Genomic DNA, 14,448 nt, shown 5'->3' with positions numbered 1-14,448 from the left:
ACTGCTCACACCTGATGAAGAAGGCTCCAAGGCTGAAACGTTGCGTTTTCTTTCTTCTCTTTTCAGCGTGGAATAAACCTATTACTTGTTCCTTTACAGGTTATGCATGCCAACGCAACTACCCACCCGAAACATCACGATTGTTTTCTTTCTTTAGCATTGACCCTCCTTCAAGCTAGAAATGCCAAATGTGCCTTGTAATATTGTAAAATTAATTGTAGACAGGCTTCTCATCACCTCTGGGTTTCATACGCATACCATGAAAGACACGGATACAGTACATATTTATCTTTTGCTAAGCATAGTTGGTTCTATAACTATCTGTACTGCCCAGCCTTGTGTTAAGTATTTTATTGCACAGAAATTACTTTATACAGTCTCAAAAGGTCAAGTTAAGTGGTGTGTTAGGTTTTACCATGACTACTGTGTTTAATACAATAGCCACGGGCAACATAGCTCCTGTCTTGCAAAGAAAAAACCTCATACTTCCTTGACTTTACTGATAAAACAGACAGGTAAAACCTGACAGTGAGACAACTCATCAATTGAATAGAAAAATCTGTTAACAGTGACAGTGTGAGTATGCAGAGGTTGGTTGGGACAGATCTATCTAGTTTTAAAGGGAAAACCAAGGAAAATCTTACAAGAAAAGAATGGAGTCTAGAGTGTACTGTAAGTAGCCCTGAATCTAGAGCTCTATTGCATTTAGGGAGTATATCATGTACTAAAGCTTGTTATAATGTTTCAGTCGAATCATAGCTTGTACCAGTTGTACAGTACACAATTCAGAAGAAGATTGGCCTAGAGGAAGTTTCTGAAAAGCAAATGGTAATCAATATTGGGTGAGTGATGGAGTGAGGGTAATGATCAAAGCAACTTAAGGACATTTTCAGAACTATCTACAGGCAAGTTTACACTTGTGTTCTGGAAATGTCCTGATACGTATCTGGGGGGGATCCATTTATTCCAGAATGGCGTGTTTACACTTGCTTGAAACAGCCACATGCCTTCTCTGCAGAATGAAGGACTGAGATACTGTACTGTGAGGACAGCATCAACAAATGCCATAATCATTTTAAAATCTGAATGATCAACTTCAACAGTGAAAGTTGACAAATTACCATTTCATATTCCTTCCAATCATCTTATCTAATTAACCTAGGTTTTTGCAATGCTCTTTCAATATATAGCAGCACTAATGATCCATCTTAAAACAAATAGTGGTTGAAGATAAAGCTGTGTCCCCATTAAAGATGGCACTGTGATGATTTTGTTGGTTGGCATGCAGTTTCCACCACACATTTTCCAGAATACACTCTCTGCATTTATACTGAAAAAATGATTTCGGACACAATTTCCTGATTAAAAATATTACCTATAGCCTTGCAACGTTAAAATCGTAGTTGTTAAACTAAACCTTTTAGAAACAAAAAGAAAGGAAAAACCTGACATTTATTATGTAAAAAATAAAGATTCAGAAATAAAATGCTTAAACATTCCAGCAATTCCCAATGTGTCCACCTGGTGGCTATCTGAGATTTTAATACCTCACAACAACAGAATATTATTGCTGTTACTTTATAGTAAGAAAAGCTATTTCATTTGCCCAGTTCCTTCCATCTACCTCTCAGAAGTTTCTACCAAATCACTGATTCAAGCTGAAGAATGCCTTACTGAAAACAACCAGCCAAAATTCCAAAAGAGCAATTAAAGCTTGTACAATGAAGGTGTCTATTGACATAAGCCTGAACAAACAGGAACTTACCCAAGTGAAGAAACAGCCTTCCAACTCTAACTAAGAGAAAATAAGCAAAAGACAGCTGATAGAGCCTCTCTCTCTTCTCCAAAACCAAGCCATCGTTAAAACTGGCAGCTTTAAATGAATCACTTGGCTGCTCCCACTTTCTTATTAATTTACCAGATGCAGGTTTACATCGTTGTCAAACACATGACGTGGAAAGAAGTACACCAGGATGCGAATATAGGTGTGAGAGATAAGACAGAGAAGGAAACTGCTTGTGAATCATTAAATGCAGGGTGTTTGACCACTGGTAGGAAAAATTTAAATGATGTTGTCTGAAAATGTCATGCTAAATTAAAAAATGGAATTTGAATGCCACATATTCAATTATCTACATACTTACACAAGCAATGCATATTTCTACCCTAAGTAAAAAAAAAAACCATTAAGCTAGGAATTCATTTTACAATAAAACTACAGTAACTGAATAGGTTGCTATAAACATTTGTGGATCAAGTAACATTCCCCTCATTTTCTTTTGTCTTGCTCTTCTGGAAACATTGCAGAAATTGTATAAACAACCTGACAAACTCTTAGGTCTGTGAAGTTACTGAGTTTATTTATCACTCTTTAAATACAGACAAACCTACATAAATACAAAATTAAATATAATAAGATATATAAAAGTCAGGATGGTTACATGATCCTTTGTTTTTTCCTACATTAAGAGTATGCATTTGCCTTCTCAAGAAGGAAACTGCATACCCCTACTAAGATAAGCCAAGACTAAAGTATTTAATTAAACTAAATCCGAGGGCTGCAGTCAACAACAAAATGATGAGATTGGCTACCGTATCTCTTGTAGCAGTATTGTAAACATTTTAATTTGAATAATTCTTGCTAGAATTAAGTTGCATCTCTAAATAGGTCATATGCAACCAGAAAATAAATTCAAAGTATCAACCACACAACTCAATTGGGGGGAAAAAAAAGATCATGAATTTAGAAGTGTCAGGGTCAAAAATAATAAACAAACAGCCCCAAAACCTTTTGCTTGGTTGGTACTCCCTTATCCACACAGTTTACTAAGCAATTAAGAGCAACTTCAGAGAAGAAAGCACATTTTTGCAGTTTTACCTCACAACAAAGAGGTATTTTTTACCTTTAAATATTTTGGACAAAACTGAACTCACTTGTATTTTAGCTTTTATCACTTAAAAATAAAGGCTTGCAACATGCTGTGTAAATAAAGCTACTCTTATTATTTTTAGCAAATGAAACTTAGTGCTTTCACTTTTGTGAATAAATGAAGATAATCTGAAAGAGGAACATTTTACACACAGATATCTGACGTTAAAAAGACCACCTTACCTTCTAGTTTCTATTAGATGTAAGAGAATGTTACCCTTAACCTCACTTTTAAATTAAAATATTAAGACTATTTGTGATCACTGCAGCTAAAATGTAATCGACATGTTGTTTAAAATCCCTTTTGAAATTATTGATCTGAAAAATCAAACTTGTCTTTGAACAATTCCCACTTCTTTGCAAAAAAAAATATATTTGCTGGGTAGAAAAGTCATCATCGGTGGTTTTATAAATGACAAAAGTACTCACCCTGCAGGCTGTTTCCAGTCCTGTAAAAGAAGCTGGCATTTGTTTTTTCAAATTGATATTCAAGATGTTTTTCTCCTAAAGTTTATTTCCATCTTGGTGTGGTAGTCCAAGCATAGCTTTTCCCCACAAGCACGCTAATTGCTCTCCGATTTTCTCAGGCGGTAAAAGAATGACAGCTAGCAAGACGCTCTGTCTGCCAAAGTCCACATATTAATGTGATCAGATCAGGGATTCGGGAGCAATGAGTGAGTGAGACAGCATCTACTAGGCACATCACAACTAATTACTGGTTCGAAGTTTTCGTCAGAAGATTAACTGAGCCAAGGGCCATCAGCTCAAGTTTGGATTGAGACACAGCCTGCAGTTTTTGCTGATAACAGAACTGGAAAGCTGCCAGCACTGCAGGCAGCAGAACCACAGAGAAGGAAATCTGTGTTCACTCGCAGAGCCTCTTCCACACTCCACAGCATCTCTTCTGCTGAAGTGGCGACACTTGATTTCAATTGCCAGGCAATAGGCTGCTCTATCATAAAGGATGATCAGAGTCGGGACATTCTTAATGCAAACCCAAGGGCACAGCTCCGCTAGTATTCACCTTCCCAGCTAAAGTCAAATAAGCTCCTGGTAAACCAGGTTCACATTGCACATGTTCCGTAATATCCATTCAGAAATAAATCGACAGACTGAAAACTATATTATTGCCTCATTCACTGTGGTTTACAGCAGGAAAACATGAACAAAAACCTGCACTTGGCATACATCTTCTTTATGACATCTGTAAGGTGTTTTCCATGTGCACTGCTGTTCAAAACTTAGACATCAATGACACAAATAGGAGTTATATTACATATGTTTAACAGTTGACTCAAAGCTTCCACTAGTGTTTTTTTTCACAACAAGTTTGTAATACCGTACAGCATGTCTGAGAAGAAGCTAAACCTGAAATTTAGCAATCTTTAATTCAATGTTCAAATGTTTTTGTATATTCTGATCACAACAGCTCAAAGTAAACTGTACATAGACAGCCCACATGAAGTGCTCATTTCAGGAGGGGATAAACACAGAAATGTATTTTGCAAAAGGGAAAAAACACTGAGTTCTACCCATTCCTAGTAAGTGGCAATCAAAACATTTCAGAATTGTCTTTATTTAGAAATTATTTTGTGGTGAAAAAAAGATCATTACCAGAACCGTGATAAATGATAAATGCTAAATACTGTACCGGAGGAGATAAACCAGCTTGGAGAACAACAAGAAAATGTGCATAGGACAGTTACTTGGGTACAAAATGATCTTAAAAAGAAGGATTATGTCTTTCAGATTTTGATTTTGTTATGTTCTAGTTGTTTTATACCATAAGTTGATTCAATACCAGAAGTTGAGAAGTTTGTATGAAACACTTGTCATTGTCAATGTGAATATCCTTCTTTTGCATTGCGTCTTGCAACTGCTTACTTGAGCGCTGTAAAAAGCCAACAGGAAAATCCCTAATTTAAGCTATTATGCAATTCCTGAGTAACTCTTCCTGGAATTGTGCATTTCTTGTGAAAGTCGGTTTTTAAATTATGGTCAGCTTTAGAGGAATGTGAAACCAAACAGATTGGCAATTAAAGCTTCAAAATAACAATGAATTTCCAGTGCACACTGAGTATCAGCCAGGGATGATGAAGAGATGAACACAACACGTACTGTATACCTTTGGATAATTTAACACAGCTAAAACGTCACCCCTCATTACCAAACCAGAGCACAAAATGAGGACAGGCATGAGCGTCGCTGGACTTCTCGGTAACAATGACACCTATAGTGAAGTTTTGGTTATATTTAGCTCAGTGAATGCACAGGCTGGATTCTTGTGGATACACAATTAGGACTCTGAGATCATCCCTTCCTCTTTACATTTCTTTCAAACAGCTGCAAATACGTGCAAAACTCACCACCACCTTTCAAAAATGTTTAGTCACTTAGTATTTATGTCATTATTAATAATGTGTAGGAAATGAATCCTGCTACTGAAACAACACAAGGAATACAATATACAGGTTTTAACTTTGAAAACGGGAAACTTAAATTTAGCAGTTAAGTCACATGCATTTTATACTGCAATATAAAAAATAGCTGAAAATAGGACCTAAGGTTTTGAAACCTTTGTAAAAACCAGGCCATTTTAGATAAGGTAGGCCATACTCAGCTAAACTATTCTGTTCTATTAAACTTTGTAGCAGCACATTTAACCACTCAGACAGTGACCTGATCACACTAATCTTATGATAGATTCTCATATCACACTGTTGGCAAACCGACAGTCTTGAAGTCTGGTCCCAGACCATTCAGCAATAACAGATTTGTATCATGTGTGAAAATGTAATTACAGCTATTAACATTCCAACAGTGGAATAAATTAAAAGCTTCAGAAATTGTACATAGAGTTCAAAGCCTAACATTATTCTACGAAAATTTACAAACACCTGTTTCAGCAAGGCAACGTAGCTATACCGTATTTCAAGTACTTTATAACTACTTTTCTAATCATTTGAAGTTAATTGAAACCAATCCTGTTAAATACAGCATTTACCCTTAATATAAATAATATAATGCATTCTCTCTGTATCCATCAATTTGAAATTCATATTATTTATTGTCCACAAGCCCACAATAAACCAAAAGCTACTTCTGTCCTTGCTGATAAATGTTTATTGTAAAAAATTATCTGGCAAAAAATTAAATGTTGCACATTCATCCTAAATCATAAAAATCATCTGAAAAGATTGTATATTTAGATAAACCCACATCCCAAAGAGCTGTATTCTTGTTATTCTAAAGTTAGTAGAAAAGACTGGAATTTCCTCCTGTTTGTTTTCCCCAATGTCCTCCAATTCCTTCGTTCTCCACTTCTAAACAAGTCTTGCTCCCAGTGGCTCAAATGCCTGGTGGAGAAGACAGCACTTAAAAACAGAATTAGAAGATGAAGCAAGATCACAAATATGCTTTAGACATGTTGGAAAACTCACTTTCTAGGCCAACCAGGCATATGTTTCTCTGCATTGTTTTCAACATCACAATTCCCATAACACAAAATCAAAACTGAGCCTTTCAGTGTCCACTCTGCAGTCTTCTGGGAGCCTACAATAATACATTCATTTTTTAGCTCTGAAATCCTTCCAAAAGTAATAACATTTTCAAAATGCTGAATTAAATCATATCTGTTTTGAGTGACTAATGGCAGTTTTTGGCAAAAGCAAAAGCAGTTTTTGCTCAGGGGAAAAAGGAAAAGGAAAGCTCACCACATTGTAAAACAACAACAACACTAATATAGTATGTCCCATCAGCTGGATACAATTAATATTTTGGATGCATCTTCAATTACATAAGATTAATATTAAACATGGTATTTATCTTATAAGGTGCTACAAATTTTATCATCACATTGTAGTCTGAAAAACTATAAAGACTTAAAACTAAACATTAAACACAATAAAATTCTTGCAAAAAATGAAGGCTGTATTATCATATTATGATTGCTCTGGTTTATTTTTCCCCAACCATTACAACTTTACTTCAACCTTTTGGAGACTTATTGTAGATCAGTGTCCTCCCGTACCTCATAAGAAAAAGTTCATCACAAGCCTTTTACACCAGATCACGGTTCACACAAGTTAGTAAAATGAATAGTCTGCAACAAATCCACTGAAGCCATATGGACAACGTGCTGTCTGTGTGGCCCATGCAGTGAAAAGTCAGAACCTTGTATAAAAACAAAACATTTCAAGACAAATTGAAAGATTTAAAGACAACAGAATGAATAATTGTATAATAAAAGTTATGTAGATGTACTTGAAAGTTTGTTAGAGGGATATAAAAAAATCCAAGAATCTTTGATAATTTTCAGACAAATAACCACAGAGGAAGCTGCCTTATTTTTCACAAAATTATGTATTTTCTTCTTAATACTTCTTTCAGGTTTGAGCACATCACACAAAGATGTGAAGATGTTTTTTGTATACTAACACTTTTAGCCCTATACTGTATCTAATAATCAAATGTCTGGAAAAATCCTTTTCCAGTGACTCTATCTTTAACAACACTTGGAAGGGGAAAACTGTAACATTCTTTCAGGGCAACCTCATAAATTGGCTGGGTACAAAACACCAAGACAAGAGGGCATTTAAAGCTTTAATAAGGGGTTATCTCAATGCTCAGTTAAGCCACTGTTCAAATTTCTACAATGAAGAAATGACCTGTAATACCACAATGCAGCTTTTTAAAACTTGATCCAGAACTTCAAAAACATTACAGTATAACTCAACTAAAAGTATCCAAATTGGAGACGTGCCTTTTCCTTTTCAGTGAACCATAAGTGCATTCTAAAGGTTTGAAATCTCAAAATCACAAATGACCAATTTTAGTTTTATGTTTAATCACTTTTTGCACTTTTATAAATTAAGTAAAACTAAAGCTGCCATGATAGTTTGCTAAAGAACCATCTGATGAAGAAATATGTGGTCTTCATAAGATTTAATCTGTAATTGTGTTTAGTTTTTGTCAGAATAGATTTGACCAATTCCATAATCTCACCTCTCACTTTCTGTTGTAGCTCTTCATTCCAGAAACATTTTAGAACTGGCAAGGACTAGCAAGGATTAGAAAGGTTCCGACCCACAATTTCTGGACATATTATTTTTTTATGATCCATCTTAAAACAAACAGTGGTTGAAGATAAAGCTGTGTCCCCATTAAAGATGGCACTGTGATGATTTTGTTGGTTGGCATGCAGTTTCCACCACACATTTTCCAGAATACACTCTCAGCATTTATTATGTATTTTTACTGATCAAACTTCAGTTTGTGCAATAGAGTCCTTTTGAGTAAAAATCATGAATTATGAATTCCAGAACAGTGAGTATCACTTCTTAACACAAAATCCAGGCACCACCATCTGAAATGTCAGATTACTTAGTTTTGGTCTTGGTAATTTTGCAAAATTAATAAAGCAGGTAAAAAGATAGGCAGTGCGGGGTCCTCAGTCTAAATGTTCTATTCTATGGGTCCTAAGGCTTTGAAACTCGATCGTTATCAAAGAGAAAATGTATATTGAATCTAGTTACAGTTTAGTAAATGTACTTTGTTGTTTGAAATTACACATGTACCTTGCTTAGAAACATCCAAAGATCTAATAATTAGAATGCTCATACATTCATCAGTGAGGAAACCAAGAATGACAACAAAGAGCAATATTAATATAAAAATAATTGGTCCCTTGTTTAATATTGTCCTTCGGATACTATAGTACATTGTGCTCTGTTAACATAGATCTAGTTAAAGATAATCAAATAAAGCAACAAACCACCAGATTTATGGACATAAGAACGGTTATGAGTGAGAGAAGGGTATTTGGCCAATCTAGCTCATGTTAGCAGCTAATTGAATCATAGAGCTCATGTGATTTCTTGAAAGAAGGCAAAGTTTCAGCTTCAACATTACTGGGTAATAATATTCAGCTTCAACATTACTGAGCATTTCTTGGATTCAGTCCTTTTTTTCCTAAGCAGTTTTACTAAAAGTAAATAACATAGAATCCAAAACAAAAGCAAAAACTATGCAAAAAGGAGTCTGCTTCTTTGAGCACAATGGAAAATACATTTAGGCTTCAGCTGTACCACCATATTTCCACACATGTGACAGACATGTGACATTTACTTCAGTAGATAACCCAAAAGAGTACAAAAATGAGCAATCAAATCAAGAAATTAAGTGATAAGAAGTGAGATATCTTAAGATTTTGAATCAAATTTTAACTGCATTTAATATACAGTATCAATGGAAAGATGGAGTTAAAATCTAAACATGATAAAACAACATATTAGCTCTTTGATGCAATGTGATGTCACCTCTGGAGACTTATGTCAAAGTCAACTTGTTAGACATTTTTGAGGCTAGGTAACTGCCACTAAGCTTGCTCCAAACACTACAGATAACCTTTGTTGCTGGGCTGTGAGACCACAGAGAATCTTCTGTCTCCTCTGAATGCTTTACACACCTCTTAGCTCCCACTTGCAAGATAATGACATCTCCATGACTCATGAGAAAGCAAGAAGAATTGCATTTAATTGCATTTCTTATTGTTTTAGAGGACACTGAAGTAAGAGAAATGATGCAGGCTTTTAGGAACGCAATAACTTTTATGGTGAATGAAGTACATTGAAAGTGTCTGTCTGAGCATCAGATGCTTAGTCAGGAACAGGACAAAGATGCACAGGAAGGCCAAAAGTTGGATGCCATGGTTTATTTGAAAACACTACTTTAGAAGCAGCATTCTGACTGGAGAGAGCATTTCAATGTGTAATGTTTTTTGGTTTAAAAGCCAATAATATCTACAAGTCTCACTGTAAGGAGAAGGCCTGTTCTTGGCACACACTGTATGCATGACGGTTTTCAGTACAAAATAAAAGTTTTGTCGGAGTGCAAAAGAGATCCTTAATGATGGAGAGGCATAGTATTCTATTTTTTTTACCAGCTACTGTAGGTTTAAAAGATTTTCTCGGACCAATCACCCATTTAGGTTCACACAATTGCTCTGTTTCGATCTGTTCATTTGGCAAAATTATCAGTACAGCTTCCATACTGTTACACTAATGCCGCAGATAAAGATGATCTTTATTAAGATAAAGTCATTGACTGCTGCTGTCTAACAGCCCTATACAACAAAGTATCACTGCTGTTCTTGTTACTTCAGGCAAGAAGGCAGAAAATGTCCTCTGTCCTTGCACTCCTAAAGTAGGAAACATTAATTCAGTACTTTCGCTCATTTATATTTAATTAATATTACTGTACTCCCCTGTTATTAACTTCTTAAGCAAAATGTTAGATGGAAGGAACTAAACTGTGTCACATATATAGGGCAGATTTAACTTGAAAGTCATCACCTAATGACTTCAGAACACCAAAATCCTCCCAGGCATTAAAACTAAAAAAAAGTGGGACATGGTAATACTAAAATCTATTAAGTGAGAAATCGGGAACCTTATTTATTGAGAACATAATTCTGGGTCATTTGCTATACAGTGGATGCCTTCACTGAAGAAGTGAAGGCATATAATGGATATAGGGTTTTGTTAGTCTCTTTATCAAAAGACCAATACCAACTTAGCCATATATTATTTATTGATAAATACAGGGTTTCATAGAAGTTTTCCAAATTATGTTTTTACATTCATGCATATCAAACTGTTCTAATGCAGTCTGTCCAGAGATGCTATATAAAAAAAGTTAAATAATAATAATTAATAATAATTGCTTACACTTATATAGCGCTTTTCTGGACACTCAACTCAAAGTGCTTTACAGGTAATGGGGACCACCACCACTGTACAGCATCCACCTGGATGATGCGACAGCAGCCACAGTGTGCCAAAACACTCACCACACATCAGCTATCAGTGAGGAGGAGAGCAGAGTAATGTAGCCAATTCATAGAGGGGGACTATTAGGAGGCCATGATTGGTAAGGGCAAATGGGAAATTTGGCCAGGACTATACTGGGGCATTAGGACCCACATGGACCGCAGGGTGAGCACGCGCTGCTGGCCTCACTAACTCCTCTTCCAGCAGCAACCTTAGTTTTTCCCGGGAGGTCTCTTACCCAGGTACTGACCAGGCTCACACCTGCTTAGCTTCGGTGGGTTGCCAGTTGTGAGTTGCAGGGTGATATGCCTGCTGGATGCTATAAATAGTATTACTGCATACTGAGAGGTTGAAGTAGTTGGGGCTAACGGTGAATTAATAAACCCTCACACTCAGCTCCTGGAAAACACAAATAATGTAGTCTGTAAAAAAAAAAAAGAGGCTTGAAACCGTACGCTGCTCGATATATGATTTCCATTAAATGCTTAAGTGGATAATAAGTTCATGTAGTAAACACTACGTAAGCAACAATGTGTACTCCATTCTCCAAGGCTTTCCTTAATAACAGCAACAGACTACAAATATAACAATAAAAACAGAAACTGGGATGAATCCCTAAATACTTTGAAAATAAGCATTAATAACCTAATAAGGGTTGGAAGATAAGGGATATTTGCAGTAGAGGCAACAGTAGTAATTAAGGCTCATTTAACTTGGGAATGTTTACTCAGAGCACTACCAGCCTTTAATCGATTTGGAGTGTTTGCTCTGCAAAGACTATTAGTTGCAACAGCAGAAATGGTGAGAGCCTTAATGTATAGGAGAACTACCTATACCTTATGTATAGGAGAACTACTGTATTTCATCCATCACAGGGTGAAGTACAGTACATGGATGGGGTTTGTAAGCTGTATAGCAGTAGTAGAAGTAGAAGTAAGCAGTCCCACTTCACAGCAGATCCAGTAGTGAAGTGAGAAATTGCTTCACCAATTGAATTAAGGAGGAACTTCATGGAAGTCAAATTGTTCAAGTCCAGATTGTAATTTACACTGGGGTTTAAACTCCAAGCTCTTTAAAATAGGACCATGAGTCCTTTAGTGCCTAAGCAGTAAGCAGTAATGACCTTAGTTCAAAGGACAACACCACCTAGACCACAGTGTTCCCTTTCACTATACTGGGGCACTGGTTAGAAATTTAACCAAGAATTAACACAGAATTAACTACCAGAAAAGGTCTGAATCTTGCACTTTTAACTTTTTTTTTAAAGTCCAATCATTCACTAGAGGCAGAAAATGATAACATTTCAGTAAAGTGCAAGTTTCACACTAAGGAAAAGCTCATATTCCTGTTTGGAGAAGAGAGGATTATTTTCTCATAGGTAGGAACTTCATTAATATAGTACCATCTACACTGTATTGCTTGTGATGAAAACCTCAAATAGATAAAGCCACCTGGTAGCCTGAACACACAAGTATATTTTTAGTAGCAGCTCTCTTGGAGAAATATGAGTTAGGAAGGATTTTAAAATTTTATTAGTTTCCAGCTATACTGTTTACTATTCAGATCTCTATGTTAGTAGTCATAATCCAAAATGAAAAAATAAATCCCTTCATAAGCTACTTATCAAGTGTCCAGCTATATCTACTGTGTTTGAATGAACGGCATCATGCGTATTTGGCATTTTAATACATTTAGCAAATTACTACCACAAAGATTTACAACCAGAAAATGTTTGAGCTGAAAAAATCAAAACATTTAGAATGAGTTCTCAGATCATCCCAAAAAAAATCTACAAAACAAAAATAAAATGCAATCTCTTAGTCTACAAAGAGAGGCTGAAAATGAGTTTTCTCTACACCAAGTAAGAAAAAGATGGAATGAAACCAAAAAACACGTTAGCATATGATTTGGATATGATAAAAGCATAGCACAAACTAATAATGTACTATTAATTTGTTCAAATCCAGACTGGTTAGCCAACTCAGTGGAAACAATCATGTTTCTACAAAAAGCTGCCTGCATGTGTTGCTCCTCTTACAACCCACGCATCTGAAAGGAAACGCTGCATATCGCCACATACAGTGGACTCGGCTAACACTAATATGGTTGGCAAATATAAACAATTCTGACTACAGATGTCACATATTTAAGGGCTTAATTTCTTCCTGAGCTTATTAAACAGTTTTCTAGTTGCTATCATGATTTAATCCGGCTAAACCTGTGGAATTTACGTCTCACTGAGCAAAACATATCTACTTTACAAGTCCTCTGCGAAGAACGGCAACTTGACACACTGATCAGCACTTTTCCCAGCATGATTCCGGGGAAAGGGCACATCCTGGATAGACAGGTGGCCGGAGGAAAGCTGCTTTTGAAAAGGTTTTACAAACTCTGGGAATGGAGCAAGAGAATGTGTGTGACAGAAAATCAATTCCATAAATATGTGAAAAGCATTCTTCTATTTAGTGCTCTTAGCCAGATAATATCCTTATAATGCTCCCAAATCACAATTCAAAAAGAGACCTAATACGGCCGATCAATGTACTGTATAGCCATGGTGCCTCTGCAAGAACAATTCCACAGCAATGGAGAAAAGTATTGCCATTTTTTTTTTCCATTTTTTCCCCACTCAGTGCATGGACTTTAAAAGTACAAAATACAATTATCTTCAAATATTATTTCCAATTCGATGTACTGTATTCAATTTGTTGAAGTAAAACTTTACTAGAGCTGCTTTGAAAACTAACAATGCGTTCTAAAGCAATGTGTGCTTTTTATTTATTCCAAACAATTAATTAATTTTCTCAACCCCCCAAAATCCTGTAAGAACAATGTATAAAAAGAAGATCATTAAAATTCCGACACTTTCAGAAGGACAAATATAACACTTGTATAACCATAGTGGAAGTGCCTTTACCCAGACAGTTGTGGGAGTATATAAGAAAGATATCCTGCTGTGTGGTTGAGGTCTGTACTTTAGCTTCATTAAAGAAATGCCTGGATGAGATCCTTGGATGGATTAACTATCAAAACAGGCTAGAGAGGTTGCAAACCACTGGAAGCCATTTGGCCCTTCTCATGTTCTTTTCGAGTCACTTTCAATAACCGCTTAGTCCAATACACTGCGGTGGTGTGCCAGATCAAGACGCACATAGAGAGAAGTCAGTTAAGACTTACAGCATGTTTTTTGGACTGAGGAAACCAGTGAACTTGGCACAAAATGTACATGGCTATGCACTATGCTGGTCATCTTTCGTCACATAAAAGCATAGAACAAGCTCATTTAACGGTGTAAATATATACTTATATGTTCCTTTTATAATAATATATAAGGGACCTTTATATTTCAGTACAGAGATTGTATTCATTCTTTTATTAAATCCACTCAATCTCTTAATACAGTACAAGTGAATTTAAATGTTCTCTTACCATAAACACTTGATCCTGTTATTTTTACCTTGCATTTCATTGCACAAACTGCCTGCTGAAATTCAGATCGAAATTCAGATAATAGAGTAAATAAGATCAATCATAATGGGTAATCACTTTCACATTGATACTGACATTGTAATCCTAGGTTTGGAACGGTTCAGTAATGGAACAGACTACATGAAAGACAGGAACATGCAATTCTTCTATCTGAAGCACTGTACACCCAGTCAGTCAGTCAACCACAGATTTGCCTAGCTT

At 35.9% G+C, this 14,448-nt stretch overlaps 1 protein-coding gene across 2 annotated transcripts in view; it reads right to left on the bottom strand.

The window, feature by feature from the left end:
* The window catches only part of LOC102689302 (pleckstrin homology domain-containing family G member 1), a 112,688-nt gene that overhangs the window by 57,330 nt on the left and 40,910 nt on the right, over positions 1-14,448 (bottom strand). The window contains exon 1 of one of the 2 annotated variants that reach the window (XM_015348823.2): positions 3,359-3,797. The exons of the other annotated variant lie outside the window; for it this stretch is intronic. The gene's annotated coding sequence lies outside the window, so the exon portion shown is untranslated. Of the gene's footprint in view, positions 1-3,358; positions 3,798-14,448 lie in introns of those variants that run through there. 2 annotated transcript variants of the gene reach the window in all.

Source organism: Lepisosteus oculatus, chromosome 2, assembly GCF_040954835.1.
Source record: "Lepisosteus oculatus isolate fLepOcu1 chromosome 2, fLepOcu1.hap2, whole genome shotgun sequence".
NCBI classification, from domain to species: domain Eukaryota; kingdom Metazoa; phylum Chordata; class Actinopteri; order Semionotiformes; family Lepisosteidae; genus Lepisosteus; species Lepisosteus oculatus.
Note: the sequence above shows the minus strand (reverse complement) of the source record. Positions and strands in the feature narration are given on the sequence as shown.